The sequence below is a fragment of the Engystomops pustulosus genome, chromosome 6 (assembly GCF_040894005.1).
Source record: "Engystomops pustulosus chromosome 6, aEngPut4.maternal, whole genome shotgun sequence".
Taxonomy (NCBI): Eukaryota; Metazoa; Chordata; class Amphibia; order Anura; family Leptodactylidae; genus Engystomops; species Engystomops pustulosus.
In genome coordinates, this window is record NC_092416.1 from 40,973,986 (window position 1) to 40,994,819 (window position 20,834).

Here is a 20,834-nt window from a genome sequence, read left to right on the forward strand (position 1 = left end):
ACCCAGTACATTTAGGCATGTAGACATGGTCAAGACAATCTCCTGCAGTTCAAACCGCGCATCAGTGTGGGGAAGAAAGGTGATTTGATGCCTTTGAATGTGGCATGGTTGTTGGTGCCAGAAGGGCTGGTCTGAGTATTTCAGAAACTGCTGATCTACTGGGATTTTCACGCACAACCATCTCTAGGGTTTACAGAGAATGGTCCGAAAAAGAAAAAACATCCAGTGAGCGGCAGTTCTGTGGGCGGAAATGCCTTGTTGATGCCAGAGGTCAGAGGAGAATGGGCATACTGGTTCGAGCTGATAGAAAGGCAACAGTGACTCAAATCGCCACCCGTTACAACCAAGGTAGGCAGAAGAGCATCTCTGAACGCACAGTACGTCGAACTTTGAGGCAGATGGCCTACAGCAGCAGAAAACCACACCGGGTGCCACTCCTTTCAGCTAAGAACAGGAAACTGAGGCTACAATTTGCACAAGCTCATCGAAATTGAACAGTAGAAGATTGGAAAAACGTTGCCTGGTCTGATGAGTCTCGATTTCTGCTGTGACATTCGGATGGTAGGGTCAGAATTTGGCGGCAACAACATGAAAGCATGGATCCATCCTGCCTTGTATCAACGGTTCAGGCTGGTGGTGGTGGTGTCATGGAGTGGGGAATATTTTCTTGGCACTCTTAGGGCCCCTTGGTACCAATTGAGCATCGTTGCAACGCCACAGCCTACCTGAGTATTGTTGCTGACCATGTCCATCCCTTTATGACCACGATGTACCCAACATCTGATGGCTACTTTCAGCAGGATAATGCGCCATAGACATCTCAGATGGTTCAGAACCTCATCATACGCAGCTCAGATGCTGAGGATCCTCAACATACACACCTCAGCTGGTGAAGAACCTCATCATATGCAAACTCAGATCCTGCAGATCGTCATGATAATACACACTTAAAAAGTGCCAGAATATCCAATTACACACCACATAACCTGCAGAACATTATAGATATTTATATGGAGTGTTTAAAATATGTTAAAGAAATGTTGACCCAGAACTTAGGTCAGCAGCACCTTCTCTGCTAAGTGGGGGTACACTGCAAAAATCCTCTCCATTTATAGTCTTCACACCATAAGTATACAGTCAGGGAGGCTGAGCTCCCTGTATATAACATGTTTATTATTAATAATTGGCATTGGAGTTTCTACCCTTCCCCCCTCCTCTGAAGAGCCTTTGTGGTACAGTCCATCATACAAGAAGATGGGATGCCTAAGATTGATCTTTGTAAACTTCTAGTATACAAAGAGGTAGAGTCACACCTCTGTGATATATAGAGATAGATACAACAGTAAAAACCACTGGAGAGACTGACATATAAAAAGCCATAATAAAGGAACCTTAGAAAAAAAAATCTTAGACTTAGAAGAAAAGAGCAAAAAATGTAACTTATATTTTATTGCATTACAAGATAAGAGGAAAACATGATATTAACGCAGGTAAATTATTCGTCACTCACCTGCGGATGGGAACAGCACAAGGAGGATCAGTATAGACATCATAGTGACGGACCTGGACTTATCATTCATCATTCGGTCCTACAACCCCACAAGGCTTCTTACTTGTATAGTTTCTTAATACTCTCCATACAGATGTTCTGTACAGTTATTATTCCGGTTTTCTCTTGACTATGTCGTTTTTGCTATACATTAAGCTGATATTAGAAGCCGCACTCTTCTCACTATGACAGCACCATGTCACTTTATGCGGTGGAAGTCCTGTTTGCTGCTGTCTCCTTCCCTAAGGATTCTTCATGCCTTTATGTAATCCTTATATACATCCATGTAACCGCTCCTCTTTTATAAGCAGAAGGATAGAAATGTAATATGTATGTGACCCCTCCCTATGCTTTACTAGTGTTACATGTATTCCATCCTAATCCTACTCTGATCAGACTATTTCTAGATCACTTATTATAATATTCCAATTTCACTTCTTCACCTGTATATATTTCTGACATTATTTTGCACCAAAGATCTGAAAGGAAATGAATTACTCTCCGTTCATATTGTAACTTAATGTCTTTGTTGTGATTTATGCCACTTTTCCAGACAAGAAATGGACAGCTATATTATAGAAGCTCCTGATAGATAACATAATAAATCAAAGGAGTTTGTTGGTGGTTATTATAAGTGCCGGGACTCTGGTGTGATGGCTGAGGAGTCCCACCCCTGGCAAGGGTTTCAGTTCCAGCCTGGATAAATATTGATGTACTCTTTTCTTGTTAAGAATTGTCTTAAAGAGGTTTCCCAGCTCTACTTGAGGCCCAGGAAATGGGTAGCAAAAATACAAATATACAAACCCATCTCTGGCTCCTACACTGTGACAGAACTTCTGACCTGTGGTTGTCTATAAGCGCTAGGAGTCCCACTGGAACCATTGGCGTAACTAGGAGTGTGATTATATATTTGTATAAACACACATGCAAGTTACAATCACACATATATACACTTATGCACACTCATATAGAGCATATACACACACATACAGTGACATATACAAACACACAGCATATACACTCACCGGCCACTTTATTAGGTACACCTGTCCAACTGCTCGTTAACACTTAATTTCTAATCAGCCAATCACATGGCGGCAACTCAGTACATTTAGGCATGTAGACATGGTCAAGACAATCTCCTGCAGTTCAAACCGCGCCAGAGGTCAGAGGAGAATGGGCAGACTGGTTCGAGCTGATAGAAAGGCAACAGTGACTCAAATCGCCACCCGTTACAACCAAGGTAGGCAGAAGAGCATCTCTGAACGCACAGTACGTCGAACTTTGAGGCAGATGGGCTACAGCAGCAGAAAACCACACCGGGTGCCACTCCTTTCAGCTAAGAACAGGAAACTGAGGCTACAATTTGCACAAGCTCATCGAAATTGAACAGTAGAAGATTGGAAAAACGTTGCCTGGTCTGATGAGTCTCGATTTCTGCTGTGACATTCGGATGGTAGGGTCAGAATTTGGCGGCAACAACATGAAAGCATGGATCCATCCTGCCTTGTATCAACGGTTCAGGCTGGTGGTGGTGGTGTCATGGAGTGGGGAATATTTTCTTGGCACTCTTTGGGCCCCTTGGTACCAATTGAGCATCGTTGCAACGCCACAGCCTACCTGAGTATTGTTGCTGACCATGTCCATCCCTTTATGACCACAATGTACCCAACATCTGATGGCTACTTTCAGCAGGATAATGCGCCATGTCATAAAGCTGGAATCATCTCAGACTGGTTTCTTGAACATGACAAGGAGTTCACTGTACTCAAATGGCCTCCACAGTCACCAGATCTCAATCCAATAGAGCATCTTTGGGATGTGGTGGAACGGGAGATTTGCATCATGGATGTGCAGCCGACAAATCTGCGGCAACTGTGTGATGCCATCATGTCAATATGGACCAAAATCTCTGAGGAATGCTTCCAGCACCTTGTTGAATCTATGCCACGAAGAATTGAGGCAGTTCTGAAGGCAAAAGGGGGTCCAACCCGTTACTAGCATGGTGTACTTAATAAAGTGGCAGGTGAGTGTATACACACAGTATATGCAGACGCCATACACCACATACACAGATGCAGCATATATGTTATGTACATATTATGGATATAATGATGCACATCCTCCACTCTTTAGTGTGTCAGGTCGGTTGGTGGGGCCCCCTGACACTGTGGGCCCCATAGCGGCTGCTATGGCTGCTACCTCTGTAGTTACGTCCCTGACTGGAACTTTAAGCCCGATGTAGGTGCCAAACACAAAAGGTACCTTTATGTTGTAGAAACCGGGAGTCGTATCAATGTAACTAGACTTTTTTTTTTTTGCACCCTTTGCCCTAGCCCCCGTTGAATTTCCAGGAAAACCATTTTAAATTAGGAGGATTGGGCATAGGAGAAAGGAGATTTTGATGTGTACAAATAAAAACGCAATTACAGCATTAAAAAATTATATTTAACCCCAAGCAGAAACTTGCCTCATTTTCAAAATTGCATTACATAGTTTATAGGCATAGACACCTTCATGCAGTTTTGATTCAAAGTGTAAAATGTTATAGAAAAATGCATAAAAATTGACTTTGATGGCAAAAAATGTGCCACAATTACAAAATATTTACCTTCACATCTCCTAAATGTAATAGATGAACACGTGTAGATTTCACATATACCTCATTGTCATATGTTCACATGAATAAATCATCATAATATCACTAAAACTGAAATAACCAAAAATCTGCTTTTAAGATAGAAATTTTAAGACGGTCACAAACTGTAAAATAAAGCAATAAAATAGGCTGCAAAGTAAAGGCACCCATAAAAGCTATTTAGTTTTTGAAAACAAGACAACCTGGAAACTTAGCACAAAGTGAAAAGCTCCTATTCTGTCAAAATCATAATTTTGTCAGAAATCACAGCATATCATGTACACATTACCTAAAATAACACAACCACTAGAGATGAGCGAGCACTAAAATGCTCGGGTACTCGTTATTCGAGACGAACTTTTCCCGATGCTCGAGTGCTCGTCTCGAATAACGAACCCCATTGAAGTCAATGGGAGACTCGAGCATTTTTCAAGGGGACCAAGGCTCTGCACAGGGAAGCTTGGCCAAACACCTGGGAACCTCAGAAAAGGATGGAAACACCACGGAAATGGACAGGAAACAGCAGGGGCAGCATGCATGGATGCCTCTGAGGCTGCATAATCGCACCATTATGCCAAAATTATGGGCAACAGCATGGCCATGACAGAGTGACAGAATGAAGCTAGATAGCATCTAAAACATCCAATAATTGACCCTGACACTATAGGGGACGGCATGCAGAGGCAGCAGCGGCAGGCTAGAGAGTGTCATGGCGACATACCCTAAATGGACTCAGGCTTCAAACCAATGGGTGGCAGAGAGGAACCAAAGGAGGTGAGCAAGAAGCGCTCAAATAATATCGGTACATGATAAAAGTTTGCCAGTATATTTTGTGGATTACACAGCAGGGTGGCGAAAAAATTAACATGGAAGCCATGAAAACAACCCAAAATTCTGCCTGACACAGCCCGTTTGATAAGGGGACCATGTATGGAGGCAGTGAACTAGTAGTAGATTAAAGGTGCTGCAGTTAAAACTATGTTAGTTGGATCTTGGCATGGAGCTGGCGCTCCGCTGCCAGGCGAGCTTTCGCCAATCCAAGCCCCTGTCTCTAGGCTACTCCCCAAACAGCACTTCTAAGAACCTTTTGTATAAGATCAAGTGTAGTAGCGTTCTTATAAGTTTAGGATATGGCGGGTGAGGGGAATGTAAACAGATGCGCAAGAAGCGCTGAAATAATATCAGTAAATGATAAAAGTTTGCCAGTATTTTTTGTGGATTACACAGCAGGGTGGCGACAAAGTTAACAAGTTTGTTGTGGAAGCCATGAAAACAACCCAAAATTCTGCCTGACACAGCTCGTTTGATAAGGGGACCATGTATGCTTACAGTTCATGCCAGTAGCTGCGCTGGCTGCCAGTCTCCTTTCGAATAGTTTAAAATAATAACCCTCATCCATAAAGCTCTGTATAATGCTGCACCCCCCTACCTCTCCTCTCTTATCTCAGTCTATCGCCCAACCCGTGCTCTTAGATCCGCCAGTGATCTTAGATTAACCTCTACCCTAGTGCGGACCTCCCACTCGCGTCTCCAAGACTTCTCTAGAGCTGCACCAATTCTATGGAATGCTCTGCCCTGGACTATCAGACTAATACCTAACCTCCAAAGTTTCAAACGTGCTCTTAAAACCCATTTCTTTAGGCAAGCCTATAACACTCATTAACTGCATGAAGTTTTAACTCTTCTACTAACCCGTCCTGTGTCGTCCTCCCATCTGTTATCCAGCAACCAACAGGCACCAGACTTCTCTACAGTCCCATTCACCCTGGACCTGGTATATAAGATGACGGCTGAGTGGTTCAAGCGACAGCAATTCCATTTATTATATTTTGTTCTATTCCCTAAGAAGAATGGCTTGACCATTAAATATTCTTTTACCTCGTGTTACCCCATCATCTTCATAAACCGTAAGCTCTGGCGAGCAGGGACCTCACTCCTGTTGTTCCATACAAATGTTGTGCTCTGTTACATTACATTTGTATTTGTTTCCTATGATTTGTAAAGCGCTACGGAATATGATGGCGCTATATAAATAAAGATTATTATTATTATTATGGAGGCAGTGAACTACCCTGTTTCCCCGAAAATAAGACAGTGTCTTATATTAATTTTTGCTTCTAAAGAGGCACTAGGTCTTATTTTCAAGGGATGTCTTATTTTTCTATGAACAAGAATTTACATTTATCGTTGAACAAAAAATCAACTTCTCTAACTTCTTTATGACTCTCCAAACTCTGAATTTCATGCAGTATGTCTTGTTTTATTGGTATCATTGGCCCCAATCTCTAATGTTTAGTAAAAGAACTTTCCATAAATGACCCTTCTTATCCTGGTAGCTGCTGGTATCACGTTTGCAGCACAACAACCAGTGATTTACTTCCATGAATTCTTCTCCATGTCACAACCTTCTGCAGCATATAAAAGATTTCCATATACTAATGTATGGCGCGGGGGGAGCTGCTGCTATGGCGGCCACTAGGTCTTATTTTCAGGGGAGGCCTTATATTTCTAAGCCTGAACAAAATTCTACTAGGTCTTACTTTCGGGGGATGTCTTGTTTTGGGGGAAACAGGGTAGTAGTAGATTAAAGGTGCTGCAGTTAAAACTATGTTAGTTGGATCTTGGGATGGAGCTGGCGCTCCGCAGCCAGGCGAGCTTTCGCCAATCCAAGCCCCTGTCTCTAGGCTACTCCCCAAACAGCACTTCTAAGAACCTTTTGTATAAGATCAAGTGTAGTAGCGTTCTTATAAGTTTGGGATATGGCGGGTGAGGGGAATGTAAACAGATGCGCAAGAAGCGCTGAAATAATATTGGTAAATGATAAAAGTTTATTAGTATATTTTGTGGATAACACAGCTGGGTGGCGACAAAGTTAACAACTTTGATGTGGAATCCATGAAAACAACCCAAATTTCTGCCTGACACACCTCGTTTGATAAAGGGACAATGTATGGAGGCAGCTATATGGACGACTTTTGGAGGTAGCAATGGAGACAACGTGTGGAGGCTGCTATGGAGACAATTTAATTTGGATAGTGCCTGTATGTGGCAGTCCCAAAAATTTTTCAAACCAGAGGAGCAGGTAGGTGGCCCTCCAGAAAAATAGAATAGATTGAGTGCCTGTATGTGGCAGTCCCAAAAAGTTTTCAAACCAGAGGAGCAGGTAGGTGGCCCTCCAGAAAAATGGAATCGATTGAGTGCTTGTATGTGGCAGTCCCAAAAAGTTTTCAAACCAGAGGAGCAGGTAGGTGGCCCTCCAGAAAAATAGAATAGATTGAGTGCCTGTATGTGGCAGTCCCAAAAAGTTTTCAAACCAGAGGAGCAGGTAGGTGGCCCTCCAGAAAAATGGAATCGATTGAGTGCCTGTATGTGGCAGTCCCAAAAAGTTTTCAAACCAGAGGAGCAGGTAGGTGGCCCTCCAGAAAAATAGAATAGATTGAGTGCCTGTATGTGGCAGTCCCAAAAAGTTTTCAAACCAGAGGAGCAGGTAGGTGGACCTCCAGAAAAATTGAATCGATTGAGTGCCTGTATGTGGCAGTCCCAAAAAGTTTTCAAAGCAGAGGAGCAGGTAGGTGGCCCTCCAGAAAAATTGAATAGATTGAGTGCCTGTATGTGGCACTCCCAAAAATTGTTTAAAACAGAGGACCGGGTCGGTGGCCCTCCAGAAAAATTAAATGCATAAAGTACTATAGCTAGAGCCAGTGGGCCCTGTCAAAAAATAGCCAGTTTCCTCTGCTTTACTGTACAAAGAGGAGGAGAAGGAGGAAAATGAGGAGGAGGAGGAGTGGATCAATTATTCAGGTTGAGCTTCCTTCACCTGGTGGAGATTGGAAATTATGAGAAATCCAGGCTTTATTCATCTTAATAAGCGTCAGCCTGTCAGCGCTGTCAGTCGACAGGCGTGTACGCTTATCGGTGATGATGCCACCAGCTGCACTGAAAACCCGCTCGCACAAGACGCTAGCGGCAGGGCAGGCAAGAACCTCCAAGGCGTACAGCGCCAGTTCGTGCCACATGTCCAGCTTTGAAACCCAGTAGTTGTAGGGAGCTGTGTGATCATTTAGGACGATGGTATGGTCAGCTACGTACTCCCTCACCATCTTTCTGTAAAGATCAGCCCTACTCTGCCGAGACTGGGGACAGGTGACAGTGTCTTGCTGGGGTGACATAAAGCTGGCAAAAGCCTTGTAAAGCGTACCCTTGCCAGTGCTGGACATGCTGCCTGCTCGCCTACTCTCCCTCGCTACTTGTCCCGCAGAACTACGCACTCTGCCGCTAGCGCTGTCAGAAGGGAAATACTGTTTCAGCTTGTGAACCAGGGCCTGCTGGTATTCATGCATTCTCACACTCCTTTCCTCTGCAGGGATGAGAGTGGAAAGATTTTGCTTGTACCGTGGGTCCAGGAGAGTGAACACCCAGTAATCGGTGCTGGAATAAATTCTTTGAACGCGAGGGTCACGGGATAGGCAGCCTAGCATGAAATCTGCCATATGCGCCAGAGTACCAACGCGTAAGAATTCACTCCCCTCACTGGCCTGACTGTCCATTTCCTCCTCCTCCAACTCCTCCAACTCCTCTTCTTCTGCCCATACACGCTGAACAGTGAAGGACTCAACAATGGTCCCCTCTTGTGTCTCGCCAACATTCTCCTCCTCTTCCTCCTCATCCTCCTCCACCTCCTCCGATATGCGCTGAGAAACAGACCTAAGGGTGCTTTGGCTATCAACAAGGGAATCTTCTTCCCCCGTCTCTTGTGACGTGCGCAAAGCTTCCGACTTCATGCTGATCAGAGAGTTTTTCAACAGGCCAAGCAGCGGGATGGTGAGGCTGATGATGGCGGCATTGCCACTGACCATCTGTGTTGACTCCTCAAAGTTACTCAGCACCTGACAGATATCAGACATCCACGTCCACTCCTCATTGTAGACTTGAGGAAGCTGACTGACCTGACTACCAGTTCTGGTGGAAGTTGACATCTGGCAGTCTACAATCGCTCGGCGCTGCTGGTAAACTCTGGATAACATGGTCAGTGTTGAATTCCACCTCGTGGGCACAACAGTCGGTGAGCGGGCAGTTGGAGGCGGCGCTGCGCTGCCCTGAGAGTGGCAGCATCTGTGCTGGACTTCCTGAAATGCGCACAGATGCGGCGCACCTTCGTGAGCAAATCTGACAGATTGGGGTATGTCTTGAGGAAACGCTGAACTATCAGATTTAACACATGGGCCAGGCATGGCACATGTGTCAGTCTGCCGAGTTGCAGAGCCGCCACCAGGTTACGGCCGTTGTCACACACAACCATGCCTGGCTTCAGGTTCAGCGGTGCCAGCCACAGATCAGTCTGCGCCGTGATGCCCTGTAATAGCTCTTGGGCGGTGTGCCTTTTATCGCCTAGGCTCAGCAGTTTGAGCACCGCCTGCTGTCGCTTAGCAACGGCACTGCTGCTGTGCCTAGAGCTACCGACTGATGGCACCGTGCCCACGGATGGTAGTTCGGAGGAGGAGGTTGAGGAGGGGTGGGAGGAGGAGGAGGTATAGTAGGCCTGAAACACCTGGACCGAGGTAGGCCCCGCAATCCTCGGCGTCGGCAGTATATGACCAGCCCCAGGGTCAGACTCGGTCCCAGCCTCCACCAAGTTAACCCAATGTGCCGTCAGCGATATATAGTGGCCCTGCCCGGCAGCACTCATCCACGTGTCCGTGGTCAGGTGGACCTTGTCAGAAACGGCGTTGGCCAGGGCACGGGTGATGTTGTCTGACACGTGCTGGTGCAGGGCTGGGACGGCACATCGGGAAAAGTAGTGGCGGCTGGGGACCGAATACCGAGGGGCGGCCGCCGCCATGAGGTTGCGAAAGGCCTCGGTCTCTACTAGCCTATAGGGCAGCATCTCCAGGCTAAGCAATCTGGAGATGTGCACATTAAGGGCTTGGGCGTGCGGGTGGGTTGCACTATATTTGCGTTTCCGCTCCAGCGTCTGGGGTATGGAGAGCTGAACGCTGGTGGATGCTGTGGAGGATCGTGGAGGCGACGATGGGGTTTTTGTGGCAGGGTCCTGGGCAGGGGGCTGACTATCAGCTGACACAGGGGAAGGAGCAGTGGTGTGCACGGCCGGAGGTGAACGGGCTTGTTGCCACTGAGTGGGGTGTTTAGCATTCATATGCCTGCGCATACTGGTGGTAGTTAAGCTAGTAGTGGTGGAACCCCTGCTGAGCCTGGTTTGGCAAATGTTGCACACCACAGTCCGTCGGTCATCCGGTGTTTCCTTAAAGAACCTCCAGACTTCTGAAGATCTAGCCCTCGCCGCAAGAGCCCTCGCCACGGGAGCTTCACTAGTTGACACATTTGGCGCTGATGCACCAGCTCTGGCCCTGCCTCTCCGTCTGGCCCCACCACTGCCTCTTCCAACCTGTTCTGGTCGAGGACTCTCCTCCGTCTCAGAAGCACTGTGTTCACCCGGCCTCTCAACCCAGCTTGGGTCTGTCACCTCATCATCCTCCGATCCCTCAGTCTGCTCCCCCCTCGGACTTCCTGCCCTGACAACAACTTCCCCACTGTCTGACAACCGTGTCTCCTCATCGTCGGACCCCTCTTTACACACTTCCACTACGTCAAGAAGGTCATCATCACCCACAGACTGTGACTGGTGGAAAACCTGGGCATCGGAAAATTGCTCAGCAGCAACCGGACAAGTGGTTTGTGACTGTGGGAAGGGTCCAGAAAACAGTTCCTCAGAGTATGCCGGTTCAAATGCCAAATTTTCCTGGGAGGGGGCAGACTGGGGGGGAGGAGGCTGAGGTGCAGGAGCTGGAGGAGTGGCGATTTCGGTGACATGGGTGGACTGCGTGGAAGACTGACTGGTGGACAAATTGCTCGAAGCATTGTCAGCAATCCACGACATCACCTGTTCGCACTGTTCTGGCCTCAACAGTGCTCTACCACGAGTCCCAGTAACTTCAGACATGAACCTAGGGAGTGTAGCTCTGCGGCGTTCCCCTGCTCCCTCATAAGCAGGTGGTGTCTCACCCCGGCCAGGACCACGGCCTCTGACCCCTGCAGTAGTTGGACGCCCACGTCCCCGCGCTCGTCCTCTACCCCTAGCCCTCGGGTTAAACATTTTTAAAATGAGAGTTATAGCTTTAATTTTTTTTTAACTTTTTTTTGTGTTTTTTTTTTTTTTTTGTGTTTTTGAGTTTTTAAAACCAAACAATGCTATCCTATTGCTATGGCTATTTTCTAGCCAAGTATGAAAGCACACTACTATGCCAGATGAGATGACACTGAGTTATTAAACAAAATAAACGTAAAATAAAAAAGGACAAATGGCAGACTGTGCCTAATTGAAATCCAACCCCTACTAAATTTTCCCACTTCGGTCTTTGCAATGGATATGTGCGTCACTAAGCGCAAAACACAGCGGTCGCAAGTCTCACTACAAATTGCTCACAATTGGCTAGTAGATGCACTGCAGCAAGTACAGCCACCAGCAGATCAACCAGAAATCAAATATATAACGCCACTGTAGGCGTAAGCCGTTTGGATTCTCCTATGGCTATTTTCTAGCCAAGTATGAAAGCACACTACTATGCCAGATGAGATGACGCTGAGTTATTAAACAAAATAAACGTAAAATAAAAAAGGACAAATGGCAGACTGTGCCTAATTGAAATCCAACCCCTACTAAATTTTCCCACTTCGGTCTTTGCAATGGATATGTGCGTCACTAAGCGCAAAACACAGCGGTCGCAAGTCTCACTACAAATTGCTCACAATTGGCTAGTAGATGCACTGCAGCAAGTACAGCCACCAGCAGATCAACCAGAAATCAAATATATAACGCTACTGTAGGCGTAAGCCGTTTGGATTCTCCTATGGCTATTTTCTAGCCAAGTATGAAAGCACACTACTATGCCAGATGAGATGACGCTGAGTTATTAAACAAAATAAACGTAAAATAAAAAAGGACAAATGGCAGACTGTGCCTAATTGAAATCCAACCCCTACTAAATTTTCCCACTTCGGTCTTTGCAATGGATATGTGCGTCACTAAGCGCAAAACACAGCGGTCGCAAGTCTCACTACAAATTGCTCACAATTGGCTAGTAGATGCACTGCAGCAAGTACAGCCACCAGCAGATCAACCAGAAATCAAATATATAACGCTACTGTAGGCGTAAGTAAGCCGTTTGGATTCTCCTATGGCTATTTTCTAGCCAAGTATGAAAGCACACTACTATGCCAGATGAGATGACGCTGAGTTATTAAACAAAATAAACGTAAAATAAAAAAGGACAAATGGCAGACTGTGCCTAATTGAAATCCAACCCCTACTAAATTTTCCCACTTCGGTCTTTGCAATGGATATGTGCGTCACTAAGCGCAAAACACAGCGGTCGCAAGTCTCACTACAAATTGCTCACAATTGGCTAGTAGATGCACTGCAGCAAGTACAGCCACCAGCAGATCAACCAGAAATCAAATATATAACGCTACTGTAGGCGTAAGCCGTTTGGATTCTCCTATGGCTATTTTCTAGCCAAGTATGAAAGCACACTACTATGCCAGATGAGATGACGCTGAGTTATTAAACAAAATAAACGTAAAATAAAAAAGGACAAATGGCAGACTGTGCCTAATTGAAATCCAACCCCTACTAAATTTTCCCACTTCGGTCTTTGCAATGGATATGTGCGTCACTAAGCGCAAAACACAGCGGTCGCAAGTCTCACTACAAATTGCTCACAATTGGCTAGTAGATGCACTGCAGCAAGTACAGCCACCAGCAGATCAACCAGAAATCAAATATATAACGCTACTGTAGGCGTAAGCCGTTTGGATTCTCCTATGGCTATTTTCTAGCCAAGTATGAAAGCACACTACTATGCCAGATGAGATGACACTGAGTTATTAAACAAAATAAACGTAAAATAAAAAAGGAAAAATGGCAGACTGTGCCTAATTGAAATCCAACCCCTACTAAATTTTCCCACTTTGGTGTTTGAGGTGGATATGTGTGCCACTAAGAGCTAAACACAACGGTAGCAAGTCCCCCTGCTAATTCCTCACAAAATGGTACTAGATGCAAATAAAAAAAAAAAAAGTAGAACGTTATTGTAGCCCTAAGAAGGGCTGTTGGGTTCTTGGAGAATCACTCCTGCCTAACAGTAAGCTAATAGAACACCCCAACGCTTTCCCTGACCAGCAGCAGCTCTCTCCCTAGCGGCATCCAGACACAGAATGATCCGAGCAGCGCGGGCAGCGGCTAGTCTATCCCAGGGTCACCTGATCTGGCCAGCCAACCACTGCTATCGACGTGTAAGGGTACCACGTCATGCTGGGTGGAGTGCAGAGTCTCCTGGCTTGTGATTGGCTCTGTTTCTGGCCGCCAAAAAGCAAAACGGCGGGAGCTGCCATTTTCTCGAGCGGGCGAAGTATTCGTCCGAGCAACGAGCAGTTTCGAGTACGCTAATGCTTGAACGAGCATCAAGCTCGGACGAGCATGTTCGCTCATCTCTAACAACCACCTTCATGCAACTTTGCAACAAACAGTGAATGCAAAAATTGCATGAAAATTGCAGTGTTCATCGTGTCACAGAATTTACATAAAAACCCATTGCTTAATATGTAAGAATCAGAGGGCAAGTGCGTTCTCTGATTGTTCTGGATAGGAAAGGATAAATAACACAAACATTAGTTCATATTATTTCTTATCAAAATTCAGCAACATGTAAAGTCAATATTTACTTTAACTGTAAGGTGTGAAAAGCTCCTGTGTGCATTACCTCCAAATTCTTCCTGCAGCCTGCTGGCTAAGAATCTGGAGGGGGGACACACAATGCAGAGGTCTATAACTTCTGATCTGTGGCACTTAGAATCTCACTTCTTTTCTCATCTGAAAAAGGAGAATCCCTTCTTTCATATGAATATAGAATTTATCAGGAAACTAGAGACATTGGGGGTCATTTACTAAGGGCCCGAATCGCGTTTTCCCGACGTGTTACCCGAATATTTCCGATTTGCGCCGATTGTACCTGAATTGCCCCGGGATTGTGTCGCACGCGATCGGATTGTGGCGCATCGGCGCCGGCATGCGCGCGACGGAAATCGGGGGGCGTGGCCGAACGAAAACCCGACGTATTCGGAAAAACCGCCGCATTTAAAACCCGAAAAAGTGTCGCTTGGTGACCGCTTACCTTCACCTGGTCCGAGGTGGTGCATTCCGGCGCGTGGAGATGATTTTCAGCGCAGCAGCGCCACCTGGTGGACGGCGGAGGAACTGCCTTCATGAATCCCGGCCGGACCCGAATCCAGAGCAGAGAACGCGCCGCTGGATCGCGAATGGGCCGGGTAAGTAAATTTGCCCCATTAACTGTAAAGTGCTTTTGGGAGTAATTTTTTAATTGTACCCCAAATTCTCACTTTAAACTTATTGCCGGGTCCCAGGCACCTAGAAACACAATTTTAGATTCATATTAAAAACTTAGATTCTAGGTGCCACAGATATGGATTAAAAGCCCTCTGAAGAGGGGACATATCACATACATCCGTGGCCATACAGATGCCACCCTGTGAGATGGTATGAGATACGTCCTTGGCAGGAAAATGGTTAAAAACAAAACAGTCATCTGCGCTTCTGTCTCTCCTCCTTTCAGCCTTGCACATTTCAAAACCATCCCTCCCACATCCTTTCTCTCCTCCTCCCTCCTCTTATGTTGGCTCACCACTTGCACGGTGAGCTTTTTCCCTTGTTCATGCAACTGAGAAGTGTCTCCATTCTTAGTGCACATGCGCTGCGTAGATTGGCCTGGTTGTTAGGCAGAGAGGAGCTACTCAAACTCTGTAGGAGAGAGGAGGAGAGAGGGGATGTAGGAGAGGTAGTTTTGAGATGAGCAAAGCAGAAGGAAGAACTGGAGCAGAGACAGCTGTTTAAATTTGAAAGGTCCCCCATTCCTGCATCCGGGACTCAGCACTGGGATACTGACAGGTAGACAGATAAGATAAATGATTGTAAAGGATTAAAGCAATTTATGTAGTAAAAAAAGATGATTTTTTTCAGCAACAAGTGCCATTTTGGAAACTATCATCTTTGAAATATGCCCTATGTGATGACAGGTTCCCATTAACTTGATGTCAGGTCAAACTTTGTTATGTCTGCTTATGGTGGACATGGCCAAAAATATTGAGATATGAAAACTAGCTAAAAGACATTGGGGGCAATGTATCCCAACTGGTTGAGTTCTGTACCAGTTGGTACTCCTCTCATGGTGCACGATCCCCCCCAATATAGCAATTTTCATTTTATGCCCGTTATGGTGTCCCCAACTCACTCCCTGCCCATCCACACCCCCTCCATTGGTGTGAGGATTGTATAGGGGAGGAAATGTTGCATATCCTGGTTGTGCACCATAAAATTTTCCATGCTCTACTAGTAGTCAAATGACCTATTACTTGAACTTGTGGCAGTGACATCCTAAGAATATTAAAGACTTTTCTCACATTTTAAATATTGATGAACTTTAGAATCCTAGAAGTCCGGCATCATTCTCTATCGTTGAGATGCAGTTCCGAAGGATAACTGCTACAGAGAGAAAGAAGCTTAAATAATTTTTATTAAATTTAGCTTTTTATTATTAGACAGGATCAACCAGTAAAAATATGTGATGGCGACTAAGGCTCCAATATCCAGATGTGTGATGTAAAGCTACTTCGACAGCTACTGTTACAACTAAAGAAAAGTGGTGGTCCCCAATATCATGTCATGAAAGTAAAAAAAATGTATGATGATAATTTTTAATAATATTTAGAATAGAATTATAAAAAGTTACGTCAATTTTTTATCGGTACAAAGCATCTCGAGATGGGAAAGTGAAATACACAAGCTTTTGCTTTTTATCTAGTTTTACATTGCTTTTTTAACTTGGACATTTGTACATCAATATCAAAACATGACACAGTATAAAAAGCAAAAACAAAATTAACACGGAAAGGAATCAGAGATTTGAATTTTTATACGAGGTCCTGCTGCAGCAGAATGAGAGAGACAGATGCAAATTATGGGATGCAAATGATGCAAAAGTTAGAGTATATTGAAATTTCATCTGTCTTGCTAAGTGATCTGGGGGGAATCATTATGTATACAGTACATTGTTAGACTAATCACCCACTGACACTGGAACAACCCCTTAAGGACAAAGCTCTTTTCCATTAATTTTTCACTCCCCACCTTCAAAAATCAATAACTTAATTTTTCCTTTCATGTGGGCTCAGTCTTTACGACTTTCACTGTGCGCTCCAAATGATATGTCTACTTTATTCTTTGGTTCAGTACGATCACGGCGATACCAAATTTATATAGGTTTAATTTTGTTTTAATACATTTTCTAAAATTAAAACAATGGGACACATTTACTTACTCGGTCCCTGCACGATCCCCACTGTGCGTTGTCCGCCGGAATGCCCATCTGCCATGATTCATGAAGATCGTGCGCCCGTTTTCCTGCATGGGTTGCTTCACAAAACTCGACAATTGCGACACAAAACGATGGCGTGCGATGCAATCCCTGGCGCGAACCCCCGAAGAGTCGGGAAACCCAATGCGGTCGTGCGACCCTTAGTAAATAGGCCCCAATGCGTAAAAAATATAAAAAGTCTTACCATCTTTTGAAGCTAATTACTTTTTCATACTTCAGTGTACAGTGCTGTGTGAGGTGTCATTTTTGCGAGATGTTTTCATTGCTACCATTTTGAGGACTGTGCAACCTTTTGATCACTTTGGCACATTGTAACAAATCTGATGTTAAAGGGAATGCCTCATAAGGTAGCTAAGATGCAATATTTTCCTTATTCCAGCCTGGAAAATGTATATGCATAATTTCCCAGAACCCCCCCCCCCCCCAGCTGTCTCCTCAAGTCTCCATAGAGGCGGCCTTTAATGGCAAAGTTGCCTTAAGGAGAGCTCTTACTTCCTGCACTGTTTATATAACAGTGTTACCCTAAACAGTGGAAGCAGGATGGCTGAGTCATTAAGGCATTGGCGTTAAGATCCAACGGATATATAACCACGTGTGTTCGAACCCCACTCCAGGTAATGATAACTCCTTTTAACCTTGAAAAATCAAAAAATTTGAACTCCAGCAGCACCATAGCAATAGCAGAAAAATATTGTAGGTGCAAACCCCAAAACTGGTCTTGACCCACCAGGCAGTAATAATCCAAAGAAAAATGAGACGGCGCTCCAAACTTAATGTGAAAAAAACAGATGGCATTTTGTCAAGAGGAATGAGCCCAAATTCCTACCAACTATCGTGAAAAGCTTGTGAAAGAAGATCCAAAATGATTGACCAAATTCATAAAAATTAAGGGCAATGGGACCAAATACTGAAGAAATATTTGTAAACTTTTTGCAGAAAGTAATAAAAATGCCTTTAACCCCTTCACGCTCCGTGGCGGATATATCCGCCACGGAGCGCAGTGACTTAGCGCTCAGTGGCGGATATATCCGCCACGGCGCTTATGCCGGCTCGGCTCTGGATCAGAGCCGAACCGGCATCGGGAGACACGGGGTGCCGGCTGTAACTAATAGCCGGCACCCCAGTGTAACACCCGCGATCGGAGTTGTCTCCGATCGCGGGTGCTTAACCCGTTAAATGCCGCGGTCAGCGCGACCGCGGCATCTAACATGCATCTGGGGGATCTTTCCCCCACGATCGGCCCCCCCGAACCGTTTTCGGGGGGCGCCGATCGTTGCTATAGTAACTCTGGGGTCCGATCTGGACCCCAGAGTTACCTGCAAGAACTGCCAGTAAGATGGCGTCTGTGACGTCATCTTACTGGCACAGTGCCAGCCTATGCAAGTGTATAGGCTGACACTGCTAATATCCTGCAATACATGAGTATTGCAGAATATTATCATGAAGAAGCAATCAGATGATTGCTTCTTCATGTCCCATGGTATAAAAGTGAAAAAGTTAAAAAAAAAAAGTTATTCAATAAAAAAATAAAGTCATAAATCACTAAAAATGCCCCAAACTCCCAAAACATATAAAGAGACATATAACTCAAAAAAAAGTCTAAATCATAACACAAACCCCACATATATAGTATCACCGCGTCCGTAACAACCCGTAGAATAAAAGTAAATCATTATTGAACCCCCACGATAAACGCCGTAAAAAAAAACTGCTATAAACCTTCCAAAAATTATGATTTTTACCTTTTCAATCCCACAAAAAATGCTATAAAATGCGATCAAAAAACCATATGTACTCAGACATGATACTGGTGCAAAGTACAACATGTCCCGCAAAAAACAAGCCATCAACCAGCTCCGTAGCCAAAAATGTAACAATGTTATGCCACTTGGAAGACGGCAATACATAAATGATAGATTTTTCCCCACATTAGGGTTTTGTTTGACAAATTTAGTAAAACGTAAGAAAATATATTCATGTCTGGTATCCCCGTAATCGTATCAACCCATAGAATAAAGATAACATGATTATTAGTCTATACGGTGAACACCAAAAAAAAAAAAAGTTAAAAATCCAGTACAGAATTGATGCTTTTCTACTCCTGCCCTCAAAAAAAGTTCCTAAATTTTCAACAATAGGTGATACCAACCCCAAAATGGTAACAATGGAAAAAGCATCTCGTCCCGCAAAAAAAATGCCGTCACATGGCCCCAATAACGAAAAAGCGAAAATTTTATAGCCTTCAAAAGGGGCCAATGAGGAAACTAAAATCCTGGCAGCTGCAGGGTGCTCCTTCCCTTCTGCGCCTCGCTGTGCCCCCATAACACAAGTCATAGCCACATGTGGGGGGTCTTTGTACTCAGGAGAAATTGCAGAACAAATTGTATGGTGGGTTTTCTCTTTTTATATTTTGGAAATGTGTAAATTTTAGTGCTAAATGAACGTATAAGGGAACAATATGACCATTCTAAATTTCACCTCCATTTTGATTCAATTACTATGAAGATCTCAAGGGGTTAACAATCTTCGTAAAAGCTGTTTCTGATAGTTTGAGGGGTGCAGATTTGAAAATGGGTAGATTATATAGGGGGTTTTGATGCTAAATATGTAAAATATCATTCAAAACTGTATTTATCCCCAAAATAGTCAATTCTGAAAATCCGGAAAAGCGATATTCTATTTGCAAGCCGCGTGACATCAAAATAAATTATCCAAACATTTCAGAAATTATGAAAATGTAAAGTAGACAAATGGGAAATGTTATTCAGCAACTTATTTAGGTGGTAAATCTATCTGCCTGAAAACGCAATGACTTAGAATTTCGAAAATGGCAAATTTTTCAAAAAATTTATCATATTTTCTTTTTTTTTGTAAATAAACGCAAAACTTATCAGCCAAAATTTACCACTAAAATGAAGTACAACATGTGGGGAAAAAACAATCTCAGAATCGCTTTGATAAGTAACAGTGTTCAAAAGTTATAACCATATAAAGAGACGCAGGTCAGAATCCAAAAAATCGGGCTGAGCCTTAAGCTACAAAATGGCTGCGTCCTTAAGGGGTTAAAAAATTCTTTCTCTCTATTCTGGCACTTTATTCTGATTTCATGAGAAAAAATATGAGCATCTCTCAATGGGTCAGATTTACTTACCTGGTCCCGTCGAGATCCTGTGGTGCGTTGTCCGACGAGGATTCGTCGGGTTGTCTGATGGCGATGTCGTGTGCAAAACGGAAATATTCGTGAAACCCGACGAAAGTGCAGCATTCAGACCCTTAGTAAATGAGCCCCTATGGGGCAGATTTACTTACCCGGTCCTTTCGCGATCCAGCGGCACGTTCTCTGCGCTGGATTCGGGTCCGGCCGGGATTTATTAAGGCAGTTCCTCTGACGTCCACCAGGTGGCAGTGCTGCGCTGAAGTTCCCTGGAGCGCACTGGAATACACCATGCCGGGCTGAGTGAATGTAAGTGCAAGCTCCGCAACACATTTTTTGTTTTAAATGCGGCGGTTTTTCCGAATTCGTCCGGTTTTCGTTCGGCCACGCCCCCCGATTTCCATCATGTGCATGCCAGCGCCCATGCGCCACAATCTGATCGTGTGCGCCAAAATCCCAGGGCCATTCAGGGGAAATCGGCACAAATCGGAAATATTCGGGTAACACGTCGGGAAAACGCAAATGGGGCCCTTAGTAAATGACCCCCTATATGTCTATTTATTTCTTTTTAACTTCTGATTTCAACTTTCCAGGAGAATTGGAGAAACATAAGTTGACTTGGCTTCTATGGATCTCAAGAACTCCAGCTCCATTTTATGAAGTACTCTTATTGGAAAACCTTGTCAAATAATCAGTCCTGGAACCTACTAGGAGCATGTACCAATATAATTATCAGGTATAGCTACGCTATTGGTCCAGTTGATGTGTGGAACGGCAATACGAGTGTGCAAATTGCTTCTATATTCATAGCATGACCCCATTCTCAGAATTGATCCTGTGGACAGGTCATAATTTGCTTTGTTAACCTACAATAAACTCTATTTCTCCAATGTGTTTGCCCCCCGTTTTTAGAGAACTGTGAACTTAGAAATGAATTTGATGAGTTGTCACTCTCAGTCATTCATGTAGATCCTATGGAAATCATAGATTTGATGCTGCTCTTCCATTACTGTTACATTTATTTCCTGA